The sequence below is a fragment of the Podarcis erhardii genome (assembly GCF_964252035.2).
Source record: "Podarcis erhardii genome assembly, chromosome: 5".
Taxonomy (NCBI): Eukaryota; Metazoa; Chordata; class Lepidosauria; order Squamata; family Lacertidae; genus Podarcis; species Podarcis erhardii.
Window position 1 is genome coordinate 28,144,797 of NC_138509.1, and position 23,246 is coordinate 28,168,042.

Below are 23,246 nucleotides of genomic sequence, written 5' to 3' on the forward strand. Positions count from 1 at the left end.
GGTGCATTAATTTTTGCTTTACAAAATGTTCCAGAAAGATAAAATGCTATTACCCAATGAGTTTTAAAAAGCACCTCTGCTGCTGCCGCCGGTGAATTATTACTACTTAGGAAAATCAATAATGACATTTGATTTTTCAGGACATTTGAGAGCCTGGATGATCCACTGTTTAAATACAGAAATCTGTCTTACTTGAAGTCATTAATAGCGAGAAATGTCAAGCAAAGTACTTTGTAGTCAAGGAGAAAAATGAGCTTTATTTTAAAGTCTGGGATGACAGTATACCATACAGGCCTGACACCAGATGTTTGTGGATTTTACACATTCACATATCACAAGGTCCACTTTATCCCCTCCCTCCTGGCAACATTTCACTTCATGGTAATAATGCTTCTTAGACCGTAAATTCTCTATGTTATGTTCTGCTTTTTCTCTCATTTTTCGCATTATTGTTCACAGTTCCAAGGGGTGAATTTATGCCCCCTTCAAGCCTTGGTTAGGAATTCAGATCCGTCACACGTCAAGGGTCATGTCGGGGAGGGTGAGGGCACGCAGCTAAGCCCCACCCATCCAGCACATCGCTCTCATCCAGCCATGCATGAGTTTGAGGGTGGAGGTCTGCAATTGTTTTCTTTGGAACTCGAGAGTTCACCTCAGGCTGGACCCTGAGTGCTCAAGGAATCTCAGTGGATGTTTACCATTTAACAAAGAAACTTCTGCTAATGTGGCTGTATTGTAAACCTGTAGAATGTTTGCATTAATTTAGCAGGAATTGCATGGTGAGCTAAGAATTATGGCAAGTTTGCTTGTTATTTTTTGCTTCAGAGCATTTGAATTCTGGAGTGACTCCTGTAGCTGAGAGGGGTGCATAGAATATGAATTGTTGTAAGTTTCCAGGCACACCTTTCCCTCACAATTTTAGGCATTTCTTTATTTCTCCTTGATTTCCTACCCCCCCCTCCAAGTAGGTCCTATTGAATTCAACCAGTAAACGAAAGTCCCTTGGTCCTTGGCTCTTAGCCCCATTCTCTTCACTTTATGTATTCTTCATTTTGACAATCTGTTTCTTCTTTTGAAGTATCAGTGTTATGCTGTCTCCCCCTGTTCTTACTCATATTTCCAATTGTCCTGTGGGCTATATGTGATTGGGTATCCAAACATAAACTCCAACTTAATATGCAGATGACATAATTTATTATGCATCCTCTAAATCTTTCCTTTCAGCTGTCAACATCACCCTTCAGCCTTTTCAACAAATTATGAATGTGGACACTATCCTTGATCCTTCTCTTTGGCTTTCAGCTCATGTTATTGCTCTGAGGTCTGCTATCATGTTATCAGCTAAGGTCTGCAAAGTCCTTCTGTCACATACGTTCCCAAAATCTGTCCTTTTTATCTACTGACTCTTAGTAGATTCTTATTCATACCTTCATTCTATCATATTGACTTACGTAACATTTTGTGCATCAGTCTTCTTATCTCTCAGCTTAAGTCTATTATCTCTGTTTTCCTCTGATCATTTAGTCTGCAATCCTACACCTCCTTCCCTAGGAATCAGCCCCAATGGATCTCAATGGGACTTACTTCTGAGTAGACATCTATAGGATTGCAGTGTGTGTGTGTGTGTGTGTGTGTGTTCATGCTTATATCATGTTCCTCTATGTTTCCTTTCACAAGTTTCCGCCTTTATTTTTTATCAACCTATTTTTATTTTAATCAATTTGCCTTAACTTTTCAGTCTTTCCACGATCTTGTCTCTTATCTATTTTTGTTGCTTTCTCTCTCCTCTCTTCCTTGATCCCTCTGCTCATCAAACACTAATCTCCTTATAAACCTCCTTGCAGTTTCTTGTCTCCTTGCATTTTTCCTTGTGACAAGCTGAGCTGAAAGTGTCGCCTAACCGTCGCAGCACCATTTTGTGGCTACAACAGTCAGGAGCTACTTTCAACACCTTTCAGGGTGGGCTGGTGAATTCTTTAAGCTTTGGGGCACAGAGAATTTACATTTATAATATCTAGGAATATCTCAAAACAAGCAGTGGTGGTAGTCCTGGGCCTCTCCAGCACCATGCTGACCTACAGACTTTCCTCTGTGGAAAGTCACATTGTTGGCAGAAGAAAATGGCTGCCCTCAGTTCACACTTCCACTTGTCCTGTCCTTTTAGGCATGGGTCTGAGTGGTTTTGACTTGGCCCTGACATTTCCCCCTGAAGAACCTGCTCTTTAGTGCTGAATCAGAGCAACCAGCAACTCAATTGCCATTTGTTCTGATTCAGTGCTGAAAATTGGATTTCCTCAGGAGAAAGTGGCGAGGCAAACAGAGGTGTGGATAAACCCTTAATTTGCTTAATCCTGTTTGTTTGTTTTTATTAATACAATTATATCCAAACTTTCCCCCAAAGAGATCTCTTCTCTGTGGGTAGTTCAAGCTGCATTGTTGTTTTTCTGCCACTGAATGAACAATCAGCTTAGTTTTTACAAAGAGCTTTGTATTGCCTTCAGCCCAGTGAATTTGTGGGTTATGGACTCCGTCTCACTGATGGGTTGTGTGAATCAATTCAGTTCCACTGTAGTGTGTGAGGTAACTCACTTTGGTGCCATTTTAGGGCAAAACCCTAATACTACCATTTGTCTGTCGGCTGCTATGTGCTTCCAGTCTTCTCGTGTCAATAGCCTGGAATAATTGTCTGTTTCACTGATTTGATAAAAATGCATCATCTTCTGTTGGTGCCACTGGTTATGAAGCGAGGAAGAAAAGTTTTAGAGATCACATTTGATGAATTATGTAGGCTTCTTACACAGTCACATAGTCATTTGACACCTGTGACCTACTTAAACTACGGAAAATCCTGTTAGAGCAATTGCAGATTTGGAGTGACACACGAGTAAGTAGCTCACAGAACTTTAAATAATGTGACCTTAAAAAAAATGGAAATGGCTGGTTTTTCTAGCCTTGAATTAATTTTACATTAAACTGGCTGAAAGAACATGGACCTACTTTTGCGGCTCTTTGCAAGCACTCAAGGAGAGCGTTTCTGGGCAATTATATCACTTTGTGCAGTTACTTTGATATGGCCAAGCTTAATGTGACATGCAATTGTGTGCATCTTACTTCTCCTGATAGTTTAAAAGGAAGAAGCCATAAGCAGCTTCAGCATGTTGTAGAGTTAGAGCTGAAAGTGTGTGTGTGTGTTCATTCTCTTGAGTTGCTTCCCACTCAAAGTGCCACACCCAAGTTGTTTTTCTCTCTACAGGCTAAAGATACGGAAACCCATATTTTTTCTCTGTGGGAGGGAAAACATTCTTGGAGGGGTAATTTTAAGCAGAAATTCTACCACAAGGAACCTAGTCTTCTGCTATTCCTCCATTCAAACTCACAGTCCCCTGAGACTGCATTATAACTGGCCATGTGCTGGACCTTAGGAGATCAGATTTACCACGTACACCAATGGCCGCTATGTATTTCATCTTGAGAAACAAATAAATGAGTATCTGTTTGTGATAGTGATGCCTTATTTTATACCAGGCATGAACAGCTTCTCCCATCAAGATGTCAGACCTTCCAAGTGTCCCTGTTTTCCAGGGACAGTCCTGGATTTACAGATGCTGTTCTGGTTTCTGATGTGATCCTGGAACGCCCCGCTTTCCCCTTAGGATGTCCCTATTTTCTTCAGAGAAATGTTGGAGGGTATGGAGTTATCCGACTCCCAAGCCAACTGAAGGCAGCCATCTATAGGAAAGGTTTTCTTTAATGTTTAAAGTTCTCTTACGTTTATATAAATGTTGGAAGCTGCCCAGAATGGCTGGGGCAACCCAGTCACATGGATGGAGTATAAATAGTAAAAAATGTTGTTGTTGTTGGCACCCCTATTTTCATCAGAGAAATGTTGGAGGGTATGAGATGTACATACTAAACAGCTGTATATTGGGGTCTGCCAGGTGCTTGCACATTGTTTATTTCCATTCTGTGTGCTGTTCCAATCACTGTGGGAGGCAGGCCTTTCCCACCCCCCTGAGCAACCAGTAACTTTAATGGAAGGGTGGGAGGCATGTAATTCAAGCAACTGCTGCTACATTAGCAGTATGTGTAGGAAAGGAACAGCTGGCAAAGATAATTGCATGTTCAGACCCAGAAACCTCCTCCCTAAATAAATTCACACTTGACTAAAATTTTAGTTTTGGTTTTTGGCAGAATTTAGGCCACAACTTTATTGATTACAGAAAATGAGTGGTTGCATAGGCTCTGGTTCAACTAGCTCCCTGCCATGCAGGTAGTGCTGACCAAGGGTTCCAGTATAGGTCAGCCAAGGGTGAACACCTGGATAAGCGGAAAGCCGGGAACAGGCTATCTCTGCCACCCAAATGTCCCCCTCAACTCAGGCATGGGCACAACCCCCTCTCAGGGGTTGACCAAACCATTGAGTCCCTGGATTCCTTTAAAGGAATACCCTTCACATACGGATGGCGAGAGCATTCTCCCCTCCCTATGACCTGAACCAGAGCCTATCCGCAACCTTACAAGTTGTGACGATTTGCTATGCAGCCGGCGAAACCCAAATGGCAACAGCCAATCAGCCAAGTGGGGGAAATTCCTGCCATGCCCCTGTCCCAACGACAGATGACACACGACAGCATAGCAAGGTCAAGCGCAAAAGCCCTAAAAGTAGGGAGAGGTGGACGGGTGTTCTGAATGCACACAACGAAAGAGGAAGCTCTGGGTCACGTGCATGGGCATATATAGGTCTAATAATAATAATAATAATAATAATAATAATAATAATAATAATATATTTATACCCCGCCCATCTGGCTGGGCTTCCCCAGCCACTCTGGACCTCAGTGTTTGGGCAGAACGATGGGGGTGGAGACGCTCCTTCAGATATAATGGACTGAGGCCATTTAGGGCTTTAAAGGTCAGCACCAACACTTTGAATTGTGCTCGGAAATGTACTGGGAGCCAATGTAGGTCTTTCAAGACCGGTGTTATGTGGTCTCGGCGGCCGCTCCCAGTCACCAGTCTAGCTGCACCCCATTGGCCAGATTAAATCCAGCATCAAGGGACCTACCAATCGGGTGTTGTGGCTGACTAATCTTACCCACCCACAACACAGGGTATCGGTTTCCAGGTCTCACCACAACACGTGCCCTCTTTAAGGGAGGACACAATTTGTGAATGGAGCACTGGTATTGGAACGGCATAAGTGAACTGGATGTTTAGCACTGGGCACTTTGGGTGACCTCTGGCATTATGCTTCCCCCTGGTCTCTGTTTTCAATTTAACATGGTACACCAGCTGCTTGGAATGCTGCGAGTCTCAATCCGAAAAGCATCTCTGCCTTTGACTCTGCCTTTGAGAAGGGCATTGCTTTGGGCTCACTGTTCAGCCAACTGTGTGTGCAGCAAGAATCGGTGCTCTGCACTGTGACCTTGGTGTATTTGACCTGGGAGCCCCGGAGAGATGTAAAGGAAATAAACAGAAAACCCCAAATGTGTGTGTGTGTGTGTGTGTGTGTGTGTGTGTGTGCTGATCAGCAGAAAAGATGAATGAATACGCTGCAAGGTTGATCAATATTTTAGTTCTTCTATTAGCAGTTCTCCTTTTGCGTGACCCCCAGACTAACAAAGCCATGTGGCTCCTTTTTTCCAGCGCCTCTTTGTACTGTGACACAGTGCCCTGCCACCTTTAAGGAAATGGGATTCCTTGTATTAGTTGTCGCCAATAAACCTAGCTCAGCTGTCAAGAAAGACAGATTTTTCCTATGTGCTTTTTGTCATGCAGAGTTTGTATTAGGCATTCTGTGTTTATTAGGTGTATGCTTCTTCAGACTCTATCTTCAGTTGTCCCTTCATGTAATTATGGTTGGTTTTCTGGTCATAAATAAGTCTTACATGGGAACTGAAGGCTAAGGGGAAATATATGTATGTGAAGAATATGGTCTCTCCAACCATTTATCATTTCATACAGCAGTTATTCTTTGAGTGCCAGTGGCATTTGTATGAGAGGAGGAGTGGGGGGAAATGATTGTGAACTAGTACTCACTTCCCCTATAGCAAGTAATAGAATCATAGAGTTGGAAGAGACCATGAGGATCATCTAGTCCAACTCCCAACATGGGACTCGAACCCATGACCTTGAGATTAAAAGTCTCATGCTCTACCAACTGAGCCTATTTCAGTCCCATTAAGCTGGTGAAGAAGAACTGTGAGATGCTGATGGGGTCTGTTAACCCCATTCCAGAGATCTGTAGTTCTGACATCTGTGCCCCTAAATGGTCTAAAAGAGTATACTTCCAGATGGACCATCACTCACTGGTAGAGAACATACTTTGAGGTCTTAATTTAACTGAAGCTGCAATCCTGCACAAAGATATTTTCAAGAAAGCACCATGGCAATCAATGGGGCATGATGAATCTGTGTAGGTGCATATACAGCCTCAGGCAGACTTGCTATGACATATTCTCTTGAAGACAATTTGGTTCCCTGAAGAATTTCCATTTCCGAAAAATCTGCCACAACTCAATTGGAAATAATAGAGCAGACTTATCATAAAGTGTGTTTAAAAAGTAAGGAAAATGACAAACCCAAGTGTTTCTGACGTGGTGATTATTAACATCGATTATGATTTTGTAGTAACAATAATGTGAGACATACAGAAAGAGGGTCCACCCTCCCTGCATAGTCGGCTATGAGTCACAGAGAAATGAAATTTGTAATACATAAGGCATTACGGTAACTTTTATTGAACCAATCATTCAATGTAAAAAGCATACAGCCTTGCTTGCTGTCTGCATATCACTCTGAATTGGGGAAGTGTCCATTTCCATCCTGGAATGCCAATCTGTATCTATTTGCTACTCTCTGGTGGCAATCAAGTCTCAGACTATTTTGCTTTTGTTTTCCCCCATCAGGCTATTTTATATTATACCCAGCACTCAGTGCTTCCAAGAGTAAAACTTAAGTCAGTGTGGAGAGCTTGCATGCTGCACCCACTGTAGTGTAGGTTAGTGCCTAAGAGCCAAACTACACATTATGTTAAATGTATGACCATATTTCACGTATCTACATTTTGTTTTTTTAAAATAGCAGCTGTTGTGGGTTAACATTTTTCCTTGAGCTTTGGTGTCAATGAAAATTACCATCTGCAAGCAGCTACTGTATATGCTCTGTAGGGGGAAGCTCCTATTTGGCACCAGTGAGTTTCCCAAGTCAAATAATCTCTCTGCTGTTGTACTTCCAACAGAGTGCAGGGTTGCTGTTGCCTTTACCCCATTTTCAAGGTGGCCAAAGGGTGTTGGCAAGCATCTTTGCTTTAATTCCACAAATCATCTCTCTGGTGGTTTGTGCAAGGATAAATGTTAATATACCTTTAGACACACTTCCCATATCTAGTTTAGGAAGTTAGGGCCAAGGAGGAGGCAGGGATAGAAGCAGAAGGAGAAAGTTGCCAAAGGAGAGGGGTTATGTTGTACAGAGTTCTATAATCAAGTATTTCTTGTTCAACTTCCCATGATTCAATTGAAGCTTAGGGAAAGATGTCATGAGGTCAGTTCACCCATGAATTTTTTTGTGATCAGGAAGCACAGGCAGTTGGGGAAGCTGTAGACTGTAGGATAAATGTTTAATGGCAAGATAAACAAGCACCCCACCCACAGCCAGCTTGCAGCAAGAAGGTAATCTCACCTTTGCCCCCACTAACGTTCTAAAGAAATATTTTAAGTGCCTTGAGAATTGGGCGGAAAAATGGAAGCTTCTTTTTGCAATGGAAGAAAACTTTTAAGAAACTGGAGAACAGGTCTGAGCACAGTACTAGCTGAAATCTAACCCCTGCCCTGAACTTAATAATTGGACTTAGATAGCCATTCTGTGTTAACTTCACTCCTAAATTGTCCCCTATTGGCGTAATAATACTGATATCCTCTGCCTTTAAAACTCTCTGCCTTGCTTACTGAGTGAGGCCCACTCAGCATGCCAGCACTGGGAGGGTAAGGATGCTTGTGTAGAGGCAGTTCCAAGGGGGGTGTTTGTCATATACGTGGTTTTGCATATACATGGAATGCATGATGTGATGATACTGTATTGTTGTTACCCTTGTTGAACCTAGACATCTTTCTGTTTTGCAAGGTACTGAAGGTAGTGCATGCCAGTCATTAGAATTTGCTGATGGTATCAGATACAACCTTTTTTCCAGATCCACCTTTAGTCCCAACTTTCAACAAGTGATTCCCAACTTAGTCCCAACTTTTCAACAAGCTGGGTGCTCATCAATGGTTCCTCTTCATCCTGGAGAAGAGTGACTAGTGGGGTGCCACAGGGTTCTGTCTTGGGCCCGGTCTTATTCAACATCTTTATCAACGACTTGGATGATGGACTCAAGGGCATCCTGATCAAATTTGCAGATGACACCAAACTGGGAGGGGTGGCTAACACCCCAGAGGACAGGATCACACTTCAAAACGACCTTGACAGATTAGAGAACTGGGCCAAAACAAACAAGATGAATTTTAACAGGGAGAAATGTAAAGTATTGCACTTGGGCAAAAAAAATGAGAGGCACAAATACAAGATGGGTGACACCTGGCTTGAGAGCAGTACATGTGAAAAGGATCTAGGAGTCTTGGTTGACCACAAACTTGACATGAGCCAACAGTGTGATGCGGCAGCTAAAAAAGCCAATGCAATTCTGGGCTGCATCAATAGGAGTATAGCATCTAGATCAAGGGAAGTAATAGTGCCACTGTATTCTGCTCTGGTCAGACCTCACCTGGAGTACTGTGTCCAGTTCTGGGCACCACAGTTCAAGAAGGACACGGACAAACTGGAACGTGTCCAGAGGAGGGCAACCAAAATGGTCAAAGGCCTGGAAACGATGCCTTATGAGGAACGGCTAAGGGAGTTGGGCATGTTTAGCCTGGAGAAGAGGAGGTTAAGGGGTGATATGATAGCCATGTTCAAATATATAAAAGGATGTCACATAGAGGGAGAAAGGTTGTTTTCGGCTGCTCCAGAGAAGCGGACACGGAGCAATGCATCCAAACTACAAGAAAGAAGATTCCACCTAAACATTAGGAAGAACTTCCTGACAGTAAGAGCTGTTCGACAGTGGAATTTGCTGCCAAGGAGTGTGGTGGAGTCTCCTTCTTTGGAGGTCTTTAAGCAGAGGCTTGACAACCATATGTCAGGAGTGCTCTGATGGTGTTTCCTGCTTGGCAGGGGGTTGGACTCGATGTCCCTTGTGGTCTCTTCCAATTCTGTGATTCTATTCTATGATTCCCCTTCCTCCTTTGCAGTCTTCCTTTTCCTTTTCCCATTCTGCAAAAGTGCCCAGCTGCTGCCATTTTAGATTGCCTTCTCTTGCCCAACGCTACTTTCCTTGTGCAATCTTTTTTCCTTTGTGTTTCCACTTTCCCCCTATCAATCAGTGTTGTTGTTGTTGTTTAAAAAAACGACTTACCAAAGGGGAGGAGGACTGTATGGTGGTAAAGCCATTTTTGCAACCCATCTCCTATCATGGTGCAACCAAGCAGTGAGTCATGTCAATGGGCATCTATTTCTTTCAGCATCTAGTTTTGTAAAAATGTGCTGCAGGCAGGACTGATATAGGTGAAGGACGCTTATGTGACTTGATGGCCATATCTCAAAAAGATCTGAAATTTAAACCTGCCATAGTGAAGTTACATTCTCTCTGTCTCGGATTGGCTCTGTGAGAGGGTGTTTAGTGTGTAGCTCTCATTAGGATCATCCAGCTGTCACACAAAGGAGGTGTTTTGCCACCAGCAGTTTTTGTTCAAGTGATGCATGTTGTCTGTTGGTGTATCCAGATGAACTCAGCATCTACTTGGTGAATCACAGCAAGCATTCGCCAGACTACTTATAGGAGGGGCAGCTTTTCAGGTTTCCTTGATTGGGAGTAGAGATTTTAGAATAAATGTGGGATGGGGAGCAAGAGACACAGCAAAAGTGAAATGCCAGCATTTTTAAAAGCATTTGTTGTTTATTTTTATTTTCTAACTCCCCCCGCCCCCGATCCTTCTTCTGTCATGGAGCCCACAAAAGTGTACATGTGGTTCCCATCCAAGCACTGATCAGACGCAGCTTCATGTGGTTTTAAGCCATAACCTGGGACTTCAAAATGGCCACATTTATGGTGGTGTTGAAGGAAACAAAAACCCCTCCATATGGCTTGAAATGGGATAGAGCAATTACCTACAACCACTTGGCTTCCCAAAATAGTGCCTTGAGGATTCCGTGGCCATTTCTATTTTAGGTAGAAGAAGCAAGTCCCTTTTTAAAAGTGACCTATGCTAGCATGAAAGAGCAAGGAAATCCAGAGGAAACTGTAGCAACAATAGACTAGTGGTGGCTGGGGACCATCAAGATTGTTGGCGCAGACTGCAAGGAGCCCAAGCAGCAGGCAGAGCCCAAGCCAATGACAGGTTGGTTTTGTTTTTTGCCCCCAGCCTCCTCTCTGCTGAGTTCTATAAAGACAACATTGAGACTACGGAGGAAGAAGTCGACCGGTTGTCCAACCACCGCCCGGACTGGTTGTAAGTAAGATGGCAGACAGGTGGGGGCTGGGAGAGGGCAGACTGAGGTTGGTGGGGCAGTGCCCCACTTGCCATAACGGACCTGGCTCCTCTACAACATGCTATAGGAACAAAAGTCATCCTGGGCACCCATCTCCTATTTTCCCCATGTACCTACATTGATCGTAAGGCATTCTGCAAGCAGTATCGCTTCAAAAATCTGACAGTAAAGTTTGATCACACCAATTTATAGTTTGTTCCAGGCCTCCATTGGTATTAAATTACCTAGTTTCAGATTTGTATCATTTTAATTTGATATTTTATGTCTAAAAAAGAAATTGCATGACTTACCGTTCCCTCACTTTCAATATTTGTCCATCAAAGCTAACAATGGCCCAGGGAAATGTCCATATTAGTTCTTAAGGAAAAGCAAGCAAGGAAAGGAACAACTTTGTTTTCAGGCTGCTAACATCTTCACATCAAACTTCCACTGTCGTAATACGTTATCTGTTTCATTGATTTCAATGTCAGGGTCCCCCCCCCCCCAGATTGTCAGGAGATGAATATGCTACAGTTTGAAATAATTTTATTTGAATATTTATAGCCCACCTCTCTTTTGTAACTTCTGAGGTGGTTCATGGCATACTTAAAACCAGCAATATATAAAAACAGCAATCCAATATTTAAAAAGCAACAAAAACATTTAAAGCAGTAGGAGAAAATCAGATGAAAAGGCACGGAGGTCCATTAAAAACCTGTGCAACAGAAATGTCTTCTTCAGCTGGGATGTGAAAACGATGGACAAGGGCACCACACTAAGGAGCAGAGGCAGGGAATTACCGTATTTTTTGCTCTATAAGACTCACTTTTTCCTTCCTAAAAAGTAAGGGGAAATATGTGTGCGTCTTATGGAGCGAATGCAGGCTGCGCAGCTATCACAGAAGCCAGAACAGCAAGAGGGATTGCTGCTTTCACTGCGCAGTGATCCCTCTTGCTGTTCTGGCTTCTGAGATTCAGAATATTTTTTTTCTTGTTTGCCTCCTCCAAAAACTAGGTGCGTCTTGTGGTCTGGTACATCTTATAGAGTGAAAAATACGGTATGTAAGCAAGGTGCCACAACCAAAAAAAACTGTGTCTAGAGATGGTGGAAACTCACCTTGGATTAACTTGGAAAATCAGAAAAAGGTAATTTTTTTAGTCAATCCAAGGGCTTGGAAATATTACCTCTGTCCTTTGTCCACTGCCCTGCATCATTCCTCTCCCTATAATCTCATCGAGTGAACCCACATCATTATATTGCGCATCATTGTATTGTATTGTATTGTATTGTATTGTATTGTATTGTATTGTATTGTATTGTATTGTATTGTATTGTATTGTATTGTGGAGGTGGTGGTAGAGTGCTTTGGGGGCAAAAACCAAGGGAAGAGGAGCCCACCTCTTGTAGAGGACTCACAGGGGTTTGGTTTGCCTCTCCCACTCTGTGTTTTGGCCCTGTACATCTTTATTCCATCCCCATTTGATTTCATGATGGGTATCCATTACACACTACTGCGCACTGCTCAGTCCAAGAGCTGATCTGACCATATTTGTCAATGAGTGTCTGCTTCTTTTTTCTAACATCTTTACCAAACTGAATGTTTTCTAGTTTCTTTAAGCTAACATCCAAATAACCAACGGTGCATGTTTGTTTGTGTGTGAGAGTGAGTGAGTGAGTGAGTGAGTGAGAGATGCTTAGTTTTTGCCGTTTGAGGGTACATTTTAAATAGTACTGCTTCAGCTTACTTTATCAGTTAGGAATGGCCTTTTGAAATGGAAATCAATCTCTTAACTTAATTTGAATCTAAAATTGCTTGGACATTCAGGGCTCGGCTCTGTGGTCTCCTTAAGGCAGTTTTCATGAAGTTCCAATTAGGAATATAATCAAATTTTTGAAACTCTTCAATCACATTGTGCTCACATGTTATTATATAAGGAAACTTGTTTGTGCATTCAATGTGTTTATATTCTTCAGACTCTTTTTATCGGCTATTAGACATGCAGCTCTCATGACCTCCCTTTTGTCCTTTCTTAATTCTGTACTTCAGAAGAATATAAAACAAGAAGTTGCTGTCTGTGAACATCATTCTTATTTGGAAAGGAAACCAAATCCACTTGTCATTCTAAAACTCACTTATAACCACAAGATGGGCATGCCATTTATCTAGGTAACAATACAAACCTGAATGTTCAAGTGATGAGTCATTCTGAGAGATGTCGGTTTTGGGGGGGCCCTCTGCTTGAGACAATATAAATGGACCTATTTCCCTATATTCCAACTACTTCAATTTTAACACTGGTAATTTGAGGGAGAGCTCAAAGTTCTGCCTGATGCAATAAAAAGGCTTATTGCTGAAAGGTGCAGGATCCTCAGGCTGGATCAGAAATCTGATGTTTGGAAGGGGGGGGGTGTTTTAACGCTTGTCCCCCTGCTGTGATCCTGGATCCACACTGGGAGATGTGCCATTTATCTGTAAAAAACCAATCCTATAATTATTAATTGCAGGATTGATATCTCATCTAGTTTGGCCAAAAGACAAATATTCTGACCCCCAAGGTTTGCGCACAGCAGAATGATAGAATGCTGAGGCAGTACAATGGTCTGTGCTCTTTCAGAGTGCTGGTAGGAGAGGCATTTTAATGCTCTACAATTGCATGTGTAGATGTGTGTGTGTGTATTGTTTCACACCACTCCAATATTTTAGTGGTGTGAGATTCCAGAGGTTCCAGGTGTTTACGCAGGGTTTGTGTTTTCTTTTGGAATGAGGCACAGTGGAGACTGTGGGGTCTTTATGATATGTGGTTTATTTACACATATATACAACCTGAGCATATGATGGAGGGGTTGGCAGCATTAACACCCCAAGAGGGTCTTGCTTCTGTTGCGGCCACAGCCTTGGGATACTAACAAAAATCAAGCATAGCTCTATCTCCCAGCCTGGAGCCTTCTAGCATCTGGTTCACAAAACTCAACTCTTAGTTCTGGCCTTTGTCTTTCTAACTACCACCTAGTTGAGGGGCCCACCTAGGGTTGCAAAATTGCAAAGAAATTGGATGTTTTTGAGCTTTTTCTGAGGAAAGTCGACTGCCATATGTCTGGATTTTCCCGGTCATTTAGCCGATTTCTGCCCGGACACTGATTGCGGCTGCAATATTCCAGATATGTCTGGGTAATTCTGGACATATGAGAACCCTAGACCAATCTGTTACAGAGCCACTTCCTTTGTTACCTTAATGGTCCATACTTAGAGGACTTCACCAGGAAGCTAGCCAGGCTATCCCAGGAATTGAATATGTGCTGGATCCAGGGCATACACAGTCTAACCCACTCCAAACTCATATTAGTATGTAATTTACATAGCATATGATGTTTGAGTTAGGTCTGTGTTGCACTGCTGAATTAGTAAGACTTCCTCCTATTATTTCTTCTTAAGAAACTCAATTCTTTATTCTTTTTCTTGAGATCTTTCCAGGCTTTGTTTCATTTCACTAGAGAGCCTAACAAGATCACGATCATGAATGCAATGCTTGTAAAAGCACTGGCTTAAATGCTGCAAAATGCACCAGTTTTTTCCACAATATCTCATTAATTTGTTTTAGCCAAATAAAGTAAAAAGAAGATGATGATACATTACACACAACATCTTTAGGCTGTCATTTTATATATAAGAGGGGTTTGATTAATTATACAAAATCATTAAAGGAAATGTCGGTTGTAGGGGAATAAAGAAAAACTCCCAAGTACAGAGCTCAGATCCAGGTAAATGTGATTGATGCTCATTGTTGTTCTCGCTGTGAGGCTCCATCAATGTAATTAAATTAAAAGTGAGGAAGTGGGCTGAAATGGTCTCATCACTTCTTAGAAACATGAGGATGATGGAGAGAGAGTCTAACAAGTAAGTAGCATCCACATACAACAAAAATGCAATAAAGGCTGGGACGGGGAGAGGACCTTGGTCAATTGGATATTGTTGAATGTTTCATCTTAATTTTCTTCTCTGCTGCAGAAACAAGCTTGTCTCATTGGGAATATTATAGTTCATTCATGTCCAAACAAATTAATGTCTCAGCTTACTCAAACCATTATGTCTGTTCTGTATCACTTGGCATTGCCAGACATGAAACCTGGAAGGCTTGCTGTGGTTTGATTTGAAGAATTTAAACAATTTCTCTTTGGAAACCTTTTGTGGTAGGGCAAATTGTAGTTGATATCAGCTAAAATAGATGTGCTATTTTGTTAGCTAGGACCCCAAGTTAGGGAAGTAATACTTCTATGTTATATGGCTTGTTTTTAAAGACCATTTGTGCTTTGTACACTAGAGTGAACATACAGCCTAACACTCATGGACAGGGGCACAAGAAATATCTGTAATTTGAGCGGGGAGGGAGCAGTGGCAGCATATTCACAACCATGGCTAAGGCTGTTCTGAACAATTATAGCAGATCCATAGAGAAGAAAAATGGCAGCTCCATGATCACCACATGTTTTGCCCTCATTATCATCTCTATACATATGTTAATAGCGCACTTAGGTGACTGCATGTTATTCAGTATAGAAGCAAAACAGGGCCACCTATAAACAAAATGGTAATTTCTACATGGGGGGGGGGCACACAGAACTATGTGAGTTTGTAAATTAAAAGGAAAAAAATGACCAGGTCTGTTAAGCCTGACAGCTGCTCTGTGTTGATGTCTCCTAGAACTCATTAAAAAGATTCCCTTGACAAACACAGCTTGAAAATTGCCACTTACCCAGTACAGAGGTGGGTGGTGGTTGCGACCCAGCACAACGTTTCCCCCTCCTTCTGAAGCCATGATACATTTGCCCCAACTGTTGGCTCCTCTCCCTTGGCTGCTGCAGTGCCTGCTGGATTCCCGCCAAACCCCATTTTAAAATTTCTGGCCAATCCGCGGTGGCCTTGGGGGCAAGGCCATCTTGGCAGTGCAGTCAGCCCCATTGCGTCACCCACCCAGCCCATCCTCTAATCTTGTTTTCTTGCAGACTAACCTTTTCTTTCCAGGCGTGCGGCCGTGGCCATGGTCATGCAATGGTTGCTGTCTTCAGAGCTGGGAAGGAATTTTCCCTGCTCTTCAGGTTTTGCCTTCCCCATAGCAATTGTCACAACTTTGGCGGTTTATTCCTTGGGCAGAATCCTTTAGTCAAACATCTGAGGAAGGGGTGAAGGGGTGACTCATCCACTTCCTGCGGCGGTAATAACAGGGTACTCGATTAGAGGGGTCATGAGCGTAGTCTCTGTCCACAAGCACACGGTGGATGGGCAATAGGGCTACTCTCAGCGATTCGGGGAGGGAGCAGTTGCATAAACTCACATTTTGCGTTGGTGCCATCTTCCCCTCACTGACCCTTTCATGCCTCAGACCCCCAGCAGGGGGCTGAGATGGATACCCGCCCAATACCTATGCCAAGGTTTACCTACATCTGAATTCAATAAAGTTGTGGCCATTTTTATCCCAAATGCATGTTGCCGTGTCTTCTCCTTTCACCATGAGGTCTGGCTCCTGGGGGAGGGAGTACTGCGTTTGGGTACTTAACCACTGGGTTAATGCCACTTCAGATTTGTTTTAATTTGAGAGTAGAGAAATTGTGGCCCTCCAGACATGTTTGGATTGCAGTTCTCAATAGCCCCAGCTAGCATGGCTAATAGCCAAAAATGATAGTTCAGCAGCAACTGGAGGGCCCAAAGTTCCCCACACCTGTTTTAAATCGCTCACAGAAGAAAGCTCATCTATATTGGTACTTGCAGTTGGGGATTAGGATATATGTTTATTCAGACCAGCCGGAATTTTTCAAAGTTTTTGGGATTTTTTCCTTGCTTGGCTGTGCCAGGAGATTGGACCTGGGATCTTTGGCATGCAAAGCATGAGCCCTATCCGTGAGCTATTGTCTTCTGCAATAAAGGCATGGGATGCTGCTGGAAGCAATAAGAGAAATAATAGGCCAGGGAAGACAGAGTTGGTAGTGAGAGCAGAAATACTTTGGAATGAATTTGTACAGTGGTACCTCTGGTTACATACGCTTCAGGTTACATACGCTTCAGGTTACAGACTCTGCTAACCCAGAAATAGTGCTTCAGGTTAAGAACTTTGCTTCAGGATGAGAACAGAAATTGTGCTCAAGCAGCGTGGCAGTAGCAGGAGGCCCCATTAGCTAAAGTGGTGCTTCAGGTTAAGAACAGTTTCAAGTTAAGTACAGACCTCCGGAATGAATTAAGTACTTAACCCAAGGTACCACTGTACCTGGAAATAATTGGGTAGTTAAGCATATATCCATGCCACCAAGACTGCAATCTCAAATGGTTAACCGTTAATAAGTCTCATTGAAATCAGTGAGACTTGCTTCTGGTTAAGCTGTAAAAGAGCTTTTTTGCATTCTCCACCCCTAATGTGAAAGAAAACCTACATAAACTAGAATGGGTATTGTATTTTACCATGCAAAGAGTAAAGAGAAGTTTCTGCTGCAATCCTTATACCCATTTACCTAAATAAACTGAACTCAATGAGACTTACTTCTGAATGAACCTGTATAGGATTGCTCTGTGAGGCATGTTGTTAGTGTCAACACCTTGAAGCACCATGCAGTTTAAAACTGGGGAAATCCATTTTGCGGTCCAGCAGCTTACTGGATTCATATGCCTTTGTGTGTTATAGAAAACATACATTAGTCATTTAAAAAAAAAAAAAAAAAAGTTCCCCTCTGTGGGTGAGGATCAGAAGAAATTTATTTTCCAGAAGACTCACATTCTGAGGACTTAAAGCACTCTAAAATTATGCCACCTGCTATTAAATCAAAAGGATGGGCAGCCCTATATGGGTCTCGAGATCATTTTAAAATCGTGTTATTTTGTTGTCGGCATTTCCTTGCTTTTAGCTGCCATTATTTAAAAATCCATTTCCTTAAAGCTGATATCTAAGTTATAGCTTTTGGATATTGTAACAGTGAACATGTTAATGCATTCTAATTTGTCTAATTTATATCTGAAATGGGATGGGGAACATGTGAAAAGATTGTCCAGAAATACATGCTGTTTGGAGAACGGAATTAGATTTAAGTACTAAGGAAGGAATTTGCAATACTAGTGTGTCTCTTCTCGCTTTCTCATTCAAAACTCTGATGCTTCAGCCATATTCTGATAAGCAAAAGCATACCTTCTTCAGATGTGCAGTAAGTCTAGAATTCTAAAGAACAAGTATTTCTATCAATAAGGTTGTACCAAATAGTATGGGAAACAGCCTTATTAGAAGAACTAACCAATAAACTGAAACTGACATGGGGGAAATGGAAGAAGATGCCTTCACCCCTTTTATCACATACACAGCCCAACAAGACAACGACAAGAATCTACCAACAGCATACGAATCAATATGGCTAACCTGACTCAAAACATCCACCCACCCCACTCAAACATGAAAACAAAGTTCACCACAGCCAATCACAATCAAACAACCACACCCTAGGCCAACCTCAACCTCTCTCACCACCAAAGGAAAACAAGCGAATAGTAAAGAAAACCTGCACGTGTGATGCTGACACAAAACCCCACACATACAATAAGTAAAATAGAAACATCGCCATCCGACTCCACCCCCACTCACCATGGCCCCCTCCACCTCTTTCCCCTTTTTCTTCCTAATGTAACGCTAATGTCTTGGCATATGAAACTGATGTGTAGAAAATGTAACTTGAAAAGAGAGACATTGCACATACTTTTGTAAACCAAGAAATCTTTCATAAAAAATTATGTTAAAAAAAATAAGGTTGTTCTCTGTTATGATAATTAGGGATGGAACCTACAGCTACAGATACAGTCTAGCTTTGAATACATGGAGAGATTTCTTTTTATTGTTCTAAAACAGTATGCCTAACAGTGAAGAAAACTATGTTTTTATTCACAATTTTAAACTCACAATTTTAAGTCAGTGTAACTAAAAAAACCACTTATTAGCTAAAGGGTATTTAACTGATGGGGAACATCAATTATTCTGTCGCAGCACCTGAATATGCAAAGCATTTATCCTCAAAGGGGCTAAAAGTACCTAAGGTTAAACTTAATGATTTAAGATGGAGGAAAATTCTGAATTCATGCTGTTCAGATAGCAGGAGCAGCCTCAGCCTATCTTGCAACAAGTCTGCTCATAAGCAAAAATCAGCCTACTGGTTCCTTCTGTCTAGCAGGGATTTCAGTCACATACCTCTGAATGTCTCCTCCCTCAATAGCAATTTTCAATGGCAATTTTGTAATGCATAACATTACACAGCCTCTGTGCAGGGTGATATGTGACTTTCCATTTAATAATTCAAAATATAACGATTACCAATTTATATATGGTATGACTTTTGAAGCACATTTTCTTCTTCTTCTTCAAAAGCATTTTTATTGATTTTCTATTGCAAATTTACAGTGGAGGGAGAAGGGAGGAAAAAAGAGGGAAGGGAACCCCCGAACCCCTCCCCCACTTTGTCAGCTCACTCTAGCCATCCAATAACCATCATTATACCCATCTTAATTTATACATATAGCTTGATATAAAGGTAAAGGTAAAGGGACCCCTTCCCATTAGGTCCAGTCGTGACCGACTCTGGGGTTGGGGCACTCATCTCGCTTTACTGGCTGAGGGAGCCAGCGTACAGCTTCCGGGTCACGTGGCCAGCATGACTAAGTCGCTTCTGGTGAACCAGAGCAGCGCACGGAAACGCCGTTTACCTTCCTGCCGGAGTGGTACCTATTTATCTACTTGCACTTTCACATGCTTTCGAACTGCTAGATTGGCAGGAGCTTGATATATGTTGTCCAAATAGATACCCAAGCAGCATTGCTGTTTATAACAAGTGTTCAAATGTAGCAAGGGTGTACAAACCGTTGTGTAATAGATGGTGGGTATTTATCCTTCCAGCTCAAAGTATAATTCTCTCATATATATTTTTGTGCTTGCTTGCACCAAGGGCTGATATCTCTATTGTCCCATCCTGAATTCAGAACTGCAGCTGGAATCTGGTTACTATGGCAGTCCTCCCAGTGAAGGCAGTGCTAAGCAGATCTGGGAGCAAACCCAGCCCAGGGAGATGATGCGCATTTCTCCATAAGAATGCAGCAGCTGTGTAAAATTTTAAACCCTAAATAACCATGGGTGAGTCATTCTAAAAAAAGAAAACGTAAAGGTGCTAAGAAATGCAAATTATTTGCTGGAAGAATCAGAGAAGCCAAAATGGCTTTGAAGAGATTAAGAAGTGTGCCTATGTATCTGCTGTATAATCCTGAAATTATATCAGTGTTCATTATGCAAAAAGTATGGAACACAAGTCTAAGCATCCTGCAGTGGCAATGTCTTAAAGAATATGCAGGGCTTATCAGAAAATTAATATCTTGTTTAACGGATTTGTAACAGGTTCCTCTGAACAACACTTTTCTCCTTAAAGTTACTTTTGGAAAGAATAATTATTTACGAATACCACGTTTACATGTTTTACTCTGAAGTCTCTGTCAGACACATTTTATCTTTTTCCTTTGACAGCACCTCACTAGCTTATTTTTGCTCCATTAATCTTCCCAGCTTCATATATCTCCATTTTGTTATCATGTTTTTACTTATTGACTTCGTTTAAAAATTGCAGTATTGAAGGTATGGGTCTATGGGTGGGGGGGGAGAAGCATTTTGCTCTGATGTTTTAAAGCGACTTACCCGGTATTTCTTTCTTCTTTCCCCTTGAACTTAACAAGCAACAGACAAGGAAAGCAGATCTGTGGCTTGTCAGGTAACCAGAGGGTGGCACTGGTCTTTCATATCTAGATGGTTTAGGTCATGCCATGAAATATTTAAAAGAGTTTATGTAAGTTGAAAGCAGTGTATGCATTCTATAGTCTCTCCCAAACATCTGTGACTGAAACAACTAAGCGTGACATATTTATATATACTCTTATTTCTAGAGACTTGTAGTTTAGAGCTAAGCTATATACAGCCAAAGATGCAAGCATCAAGATAACCATTGTTACTATAGGTTTAGTCTCTGCCATTATGATGCCAGTACATCTCAGTAGTATTTTGTACAAAACTTAAATCAAATCAGCAAACAGATATGCAAGCACCCCAAACAATGCCTCAGAATGCACAGAACCTGTTTCAGTTAAATATTTCTTGAAATAAGGAAGTTTTTTCGTGTTTTTTTTTAACTGAAGCACCCTAGATCTGGCTCAGCCTTATATTGTAATTGCAAACATTTTTGCTGGTGTACTTGCCTGCAGAGCTGTTACATTATAGATTTTGATGTGGCAGTGAACCAGCAATGTAATTGTTTGGTTTCGCCTAAAGCAGAAGAAAAGAAAACATTGTTGTTTCCCACTTTAGTCCCTGGGGAATATTTGGGGGCTTTGAACTAGAAGAAAGGTTGCAGGTTCTATAACAATGTCAGAAGAGGCCTGGTGAATCAGGCCAAAGGTCTTGTACTCTTGTACTCACAGTGGCCAACCAGGTGCCTGTGGAAAACCGAGAAAGAAGTTATGAGCACAACACTCTCCCCCATTTGTGATTCCCAGTAATGGGTAGTCAGAGGCATTTCAACTCCGATACTGGAATTGGCTGAAGTCTTTTTAAAATCTGAAAACAGAAACTTGGGGATGGGACCTGGAAAAATCCTTAAAGGTCCTGAAGACTGTTCCTCAAGTCTACAGTATAGCCCTTGACATAGGGCAAGAAGGTGCTTACGTGGCAGAAGGCAGATAGTTAAGCGCTCCACGCCTCTACTTCTACCCCACCCCGATCCCATCAGCTGGCTTCCTTAACTGCTGTTTTTTTCTCCTACCTCTTCTGAGCATTCTCTCTCATCTCCCCGGTAACCAACTGTACTCAACTGCCTGCCACTCCATTCTGATCCTCCCAACTGGCCTGTGGTATTCTTGTAGGTTTGGGAACAGTGAGGAGACCTTGCAGTTGAATAAATCATGTACCCAGGATATTAACATTGCCTGGATCTCTTATGTGGAGCACTGTGTTTTCATTTATTCTTCTGCAGTGCCCAAGAAACAACAGAGTTTCAATGCTTAAAAGAAAAAAATATGTCCCAGTACAGCAAAACGTATCTATTTGCTTGAAGCTCAAACTCAGATGTGAAACTGCAACCAGACAGAGGCATTTCTGAATAAAGGGGTTTCATTTATTCTTCATTGCAGGCTGATCTCTCAAAAATTTGCTTTGAAAATCAGAACACTCAACCATTTACCACGTTGGGGCTGTCAAGGAAATTAAAGGGGGATCAGAGTAATTCTACAATTAAGGGCTACAAACAAGTATGAGCAGAGTAATAGCCAGTGGACTGTGGAGATCCAGAACCTACATTCCTTCTATAAAATGAAATGAACCTGAACATTAAGATGCTTACCTACACTTCTCGCATTCTGCACTCTATAGTGTATTCCCTGCATGCACATGCTTCTATTGATCAAACTTAGGCGAAAAATCAAACAGTAGCATACTGTAAACAACTGCTATAACAATACATCAGCATGGGTAGAAAAATTCTACATACACAATATGTAGATTTATTTTTTATTTTAAAAACCCTGCCTTCTAAATTTTGTAATATCAGGTGTTGGTGTGGCTTATTTATTCTTATAAACCCCAGTCTTGTAAGCAATATACATTTGGGTGTATGTTTAAGAAATTGTCATAACATTGTATTAGGAAATAGTTCTTCCCCAAATCACCATGTTTTCTTTTTTAAAAAAGATACTTTATCCAGCATTTAACCATTAAGTATCTATTACATACTTTGAAGTGAATCCAGTCATCATTCAATGCTCTCTTTCATTCCTGTTAATACCAGCTGTAGAGCATTCCAGTTGTAGAGCATACCTTTTACATGAAAAAGGTCCCAGTTTCCATACCTGGCATCTCCACAGAAAACTGGAAAAGACCCCTGTCTGAAACCCTGGAGAGCTACTGTGAGTCAGTGTAGAGCAGTGGTTTTCTGATTTGGGGTCACCTTTAGTCCAAATGTGCATTTGGGGACGCACTTTTAAAATGTGTGTTGCCGTTAATTTGAAAGTGGATAGTGCTTCTATTGCCACCCAGCCTGGATCAGCCTGCAACTCCACATCACACCATTGTAGTGGGTTGGCACAATACTTATTGGTTATAACTAAATTAGGGCATGCCCTCTAGGGCACTAGTCAAAGCTCTTCTGGGTAGACTTCCCCACAACATTTATTTTTAAAATGTTTCTTTTCAGAATGTTGTACTCCTATGGAAAGTACAGTGGTACCTTGGGTTACATACGCCTCAGGTTACATACGCTTCAGGTTACAGACTCCACTAACCCAGAAATAGTACTTCAGGTTAAGAACTTTGCTTCAGGATGAGAACAGAAATTGTGCTCCGGCGGCGCGGCGGCAGCAGGAGGCCCCATTAACTAAAGTGGTGCTTCAGGTTAAGAACAGTTTCAGGTTAAGAATGGACCTCTGGAATGAATTAAGTACTTAACTCGAGGTACCACTGTACTAACATTTATATTGTTTATTTATTCATTCCTAATTCCCATATTAGGGTTGCCATATTTCTAACAGTGAAAAGTTGTTGAACTATTTTTAAGGAAAATAGCCAAAAACGACATTGCTGACATGGGTTGCGATATGTCTGGGTTTTCTTGGACATTTTTTGTGATTTCTGCCTGGA

At 41.7% G+C, this 23,246-nt stretch overlaps 2 long non-coding RNA genes across 4 annotated transcripts in view; one reads left to right on the forward strand and one right to left on the reverse strand.

The window, feature by feature from the left end:
• The window catches only part of LOC309342496, a 578,273-nt gene that overhangs the window by 73,551 nt on the left and 481,476 nt on the right, over window positions 1-23,246 (forward strand). The window contains exon 4 of the long non-coding RNA XR_014156853.1: window positions 10,458-10,544. This is a non-coding gene — a long non-coding RNA (uncharacterized lncRNA). The remainder of the gene's footprint in view (window positions 1-10,457; window positions 10,545-23,246) is intronic.
• Window positions 11,880-22,020, reverse strand: LOC309342500. Of its 3 annotated transcripts, XR_014156858.1 has the most exons (5): window positions 21,955-22,020; window positions 20,812-20,882; window positions 17,091-17,216; window positions 15,571-15,765; window positions 11,880-13,033 (listed from the first exon to the last, which is right to left on the reverse strand). It is a non-coding gene; the product is annotated as an uncharacterized lncRNA (long non-coding RNA). The 3 variants fall into 3 exon arrangements; XR_014156859.1 differs by lacking the exon at window positions 11,880-13,033 and having other exon boundaries at window positions 14,208-15,765; XR_014156860.1 differs by lacking the exon at window positions 11,880-13,033 and having other exon boundaries at window positions 14,208-15,753; window positions 17,087-17,216.